This window comes from Hipposideros armiger, unplaced genomic scaffold (genome assembly GCF_001890085.2).
Source record: "Hipposideros armiger isolate ML-2016 unplaced genomic scaffold, ASM189008v1 scaffold_386, whole genome shotgun sequence".
Classification (NCBI taxonomy): Eukaryota; Metazoa; Chordata; class Mammalia; order Chiroptera; family Hipposideridae; genus Hipposideros; species Hipposideros armiger.
The window spans coordinates 1,478,601-1,483,586 of NW_017731736.1; the positions used below are offsets into that span (position 1 = coordinate 1,478,601).

The window sequence follows — 4,986 nt, forward strand, 5'->3', positions numbered from 1 at the left end:
TCCAAATAATCTTATTCACCAAAATTAACCAAATCGAAGGGTCTTTCATATGTTTTTGTAAGTCAGTATTACAAGAACCCAGTTCTGGTACTGTTGAAAAACCAGCAAAGCAGATTATTTACTTCTCAGTTATAGACTTCCAGTTAAAAACAGTTTGCAAACTATAAGGTAAATAATCAGTAAAACGTTTTTTCCCCCTGATAGTTTTTGGCCATCAGGTTTGAAAGAACGCTGCAATGACACCTTTTGTCTGATGATAGAGGAAAATATTCTCCTGCCTGATAACTCTAAATCTCTAACACATAAAGCAGAATCTGTGACTGATGGTAATCCCTTGTTTCTTATCGGCTGATTTTTACCTCATTGGCTTAAACTCAGGACTGTGGCGTTAGAAAAAGTGTGAAAAGTATACCTTTCCTAAGGAAGTTTTTCTATCATCTACCACTTACCAAATATTCAGGCATATTGTGACACAAATAAAGATGCAACTTCTAGTGTTATGTATACCTCAAATTTCATTGAAAGTAGAGGGCTGAGGGAAATTCACAGAACTTGGTCTTCTATAGATAGATAGACAGATGGATAGTTTAGGGGCTTTGAAAGGATATTACACAATGTTACAATACACAAAGAACACAATGATAAAATTTGACCCAGAAGAAAAGCTTTTTATTCAGCCAAATAACAAATGAAATCAAATGTGTTAAGTGACATGAAGTATTAAAACAAAATAGTCTATTAAACAGCTTTAATTATGCAGAAAGACAGAAACTATTTTGATGATGAAAAGAACAATAAAAAACAATGAAAAATGAATTAGTGATGGTAATAAAATAGCTTTGAAAATGGTTACTTAAATCTTTGACACAATACACAGATTTCCAAAATGAGAGTTTAGGGTACTTAAGAGATAATTTTCTTATAAAATTTGAACTTGAAATTTCAGTTACAGGTAAAGTAATCACTACCACAGTGGATATCATATATTTAGTCTAGGATGTAAAAAGACTTCTAGGATAGCCCACCAGTAGAAAAGATTGTTCCACATCATTTGTTTCGTACAATGATTGCTGTCAATCCAGAAGCATTGAAATCCTGAAATTACTTTCAGATCCTGACATAAGGTCATAATTTCTTTAAATTGTTTCTTTATGAAAAATTATCAATAAATACTATATATTTCAAAATAGTTTTCAACTTATTCTAGCAATCAGAAATTAGAATAAGATATCACATTAGGTTGCACATGAATATATTACCTTTTATCCAAGATGAGACACAAGAGTGAGAAGCTGAAGTTCTGAAGCCCTAAAAGATAGTGTGATTTTCTACAGAACTGATGTATATATACACTGAAATCCTCCATTTGTTCTGTTAAATTATGTCAATTATGAGATCAAATTATGGAACTGAAGATATTGCCCAAAATCTGTCTCCCCAGACACTAAGCATAAATTTAAACTTTACAGTAGAAGATTATGAATCACAGTGACCAGGAAACAATTGTATCCATCACATATTAATCCCAGTATTAGTCAAAGTACATGTGAATAAGACACAGGGTAAAGTATGCTAAAATAAACCAAGCATACAAATGAACTGAAATGCTAAAAACAGCATCTTCCCTATTTCAACAAAGATATATTCAGGATGGAACGACTCTATGCCAAAAATGATGCCATCTCATCAAAAGTTGACTGCTTCTGTAATATATGATGACAACTGGCACAATAATATTGGAGTCATCTTTTATTTCAAATGCACCTCCTACAAATTATTACAATGTACCTTTATTCTACTGACTTTAGAATATTTTAAGTCTTAAAGTATATTGAAATGTTTGCCAAAATTCAGTAATCCATTGAGTATTATATAATAAAACAATTCTTATTTTTAAATCAAATGACCACAAAAGCTTTCTTATGTGTTTCACATAGTAACTGGATGCATATGGCTTGGTATTTAATATACTTTCATTGAGTTTTTAGGAGGGCATGTTCCTCACTGGAAGCAATGTATTAACATGAATACACTAGATAAAAGGAAAAATTAATCTGCACTACATCGCTAGGCAAATTTGTGTAAAAATTCAACTCTTTGCTGCTGGTTGGATAATTAAATATACTTAGAAGTGAATACACAAAAAATCATTTATAAAGTTTAGGTATATTTTATGTCCTCATCCATTGTTACTCAAAATGTGTTACATGAGATTATCAGAATCAGCATTACCTGAGACTGTGTTGGAAATGTAAATTCATAGGCCCTTTTTCCAGACATGTTGAATCAGAATCTAGGAGGTGCAATACAAACCTCATTTCATCAGTATCTCCAGGTGATTCTTTGTGTACTTTAAAGTTTGAGAAACCAGATAATAGACTCATAAATGTATTCTTTTTGTCTAAGATTGGCCCCATAAATAAAATGTAAGGTTTAAGTTTGTATCAGGTGTTTTAGTAAATATGTATTAATCTTCTGTGGTGTACTTGAACAATCCCCTTAAAATTATTGGTATTCTTGGATGGTATAAAAAACATAAATGTTTTTAAAGGCAAATTAGAAAGCACAATGTAATTTAAATCATTCTTATTCTTTTGTCATTGATTTCTAAGCTTTGTAGATACATAGTATCTTCTCAATGCAAAACAAATCCAACCTCTAGCAATATTCTCAATGGAAAAAAATATACATAAGGTTTAGTACTATTGAAATGTCTGATTTAAAAAAATAAACACTGCTTTAATCATTTTAGAAATGTCAAATGATTTACTTCCTTTTATCTATTGTTGGTGCTACCTAACAACAGAAAAATAAAAAATAAAAACAAATGCCACGTAATAAAAATTAATAGATGGTAATATGCACATTTAAAACCTACAATTAAACTTAACTCACCCATATTTAGGTTGGGACATCAAAAGGTAGGCATTATTTTACCCATCATTTTGAGCTTCAACACAGTAGGAAATGTGGGGATTAAATATGACAGAAGGAAACAAGAATGGGGAACTCTAAACACAGGAGTAGCCTTCTTATGTTACTTATAATTTCATCCGCCAGGAACCGTAGGTCATTTTAGAATACTGATGGACCAGAAATTGTCTGTTATTTTATAATTAAGTAAAACTGGTATATCCTCTATTACCAACCACCACATAGTTTGAAAATGCCACGGTCGTTATTACAAGGAAAAAATCAATAAAGAAAGATTACTATATCACAAGTATGGCATTCAATTGGTGGCATGAGGATGCAATTTCTAAATTGTATTTATGGTGATATTCATGCTGGATTGCCCTTCTCCTTCTCTTCCTCCCCTCTTGTTTTTATTCTCTCCCTCCTCCTCCTCCTCCTCCTCCTCCTTCTTCTTTCTTTATCTCTCCTACAATGAGAGTATGATCTATAGTCTGTGAAGAAAATCCATGATATTTATTTAACTAAAAATTCAGTTAGTGTTATCTCTTTGTATATTACTAAAATGAAAAATACTTCAACTGACAAATATAGAACATATGACTGCCTATTAATAGCATAAATCCACCTGAGCATTGGGAATACAGAGTGATTATCTCTTATTTCTGCCCTGAAGAGGCTTAGCTGACATTATGGACCTAACCTTTGTGCAGTCAAAACTAGTATGTTGAAGCCTACCCACCAAGTTATCAACATAATCTTTATTAGGAAAAATATCCTAATTTAAAAATTCTCTGAGGATGAAGAAGAAATGAAAACCAAAGCACAGTGTTTTCTCAATTCCTGACAGCATAGCACTGACTACCCCCAGGTGTGAATGGAGGTTCCACTCAGATGCGGATGCAGGAATGAGCCTCTTGGGTCTCTTTCGGGGCCTTCTCACCTCTTCTGGACCTCAGAGTCACAGAGATCCCTTGTTTGGAGGAATAATTCGAGATGAAGTTGAGGATGATGTGGAAGAAGGAGCCACGTGGAGCCATGGGAACTCGAGGTTTAGGGGGTTCCCAGCTTTCAAGGGAATTTGGCTTTGGCTTTGGCTTTGGCTTCAGCCCAGGTGGAGGAATGTGTTTCCATAACTTCAGTTTCGATGACCTTGTACCAGATTTCAATAACATCTTCAGCGAGATGAGGGCCTGACCTTGCCTTCCCATCCTCCTGAACTTACAGGTCCTGAGTCGGAGACACCTGCTGAGAGATGACAGGAGGAACAAATGTTTCAGAACTCAGTGTTTAACTATCCACATAGTCACCAGCCCATGATCTTTGAGGGGGGTCTTGGAGAGTGATGCAAGAACTGACTCCCCAAAACTAGTACCAGACTAAGTCTCCCAGAAATCTTTTCATACCTTTGATGATATGGGGCCTGTGACACCCGTCCCTCATTCTAGAGCCAGAACATACAAGGATCTTGATACCCAGGTTTCCCAGGAGGGCCTCAGCCCAAATCGCATTTGAAGAGTGTCCCTGTGACCAAGATCACTAGGCCTTTTGAACAGTAGAGGAGCTCCGGACGGTGGTGGGCAGTGAGTGCCAGACAGAGACCACAGCAGCTCATCATGAAGCAGAGAGTGGTTTAGAGATGTGTTATCGAGTACCATCATAAATATAAATGGAACCAGAGATTACCAGACATCTGTGGACAGCCTACAACATGAAGGATGGAGTTGCATGCAAACATAGGAAGCAACTTGGAAGAATCAGACTATGCAGAAAAATGAAAATTTAGCAAGGACACAAATCTTAAATGTCCTTAGAAATATGAGATGATACACCCATAAAACCAGAACAGAATGCTACATGTAAAAGAAGAATAAACAGAATAAACTTTATGGAGTTAAAAAAAATTGTTACAGTAGAATAGAAAAACTATAGAAAGGTTTGGATGAAAAAGTTGAGGAGATCTGCAACAAAAAAGTAGACCAAATAATAGAGATAGAAAATAGGAGGAAAAAAGATAAGAAAGCTAGAATAACATAAATCAATAAAGTAATTCAAATATATCTCGGAAGTGAA

The 4,986-nt window shown here is 34.6% G+C and overlaps 1 pseudogene; it reads left to right on the top strand.

The window, feature by feature from the left end:
* The first annotated feature begins 3,821 nt into the window (after positions 1 to 3,821).
* Positions 3,822 to 4,576, top strand: LOC109393710 (HCLS1-associated protein X-1 pseudogene; annotated as a pseudogene).
* Positions 4,577 to 4,986: the final 410 nt, after the last annotated feature.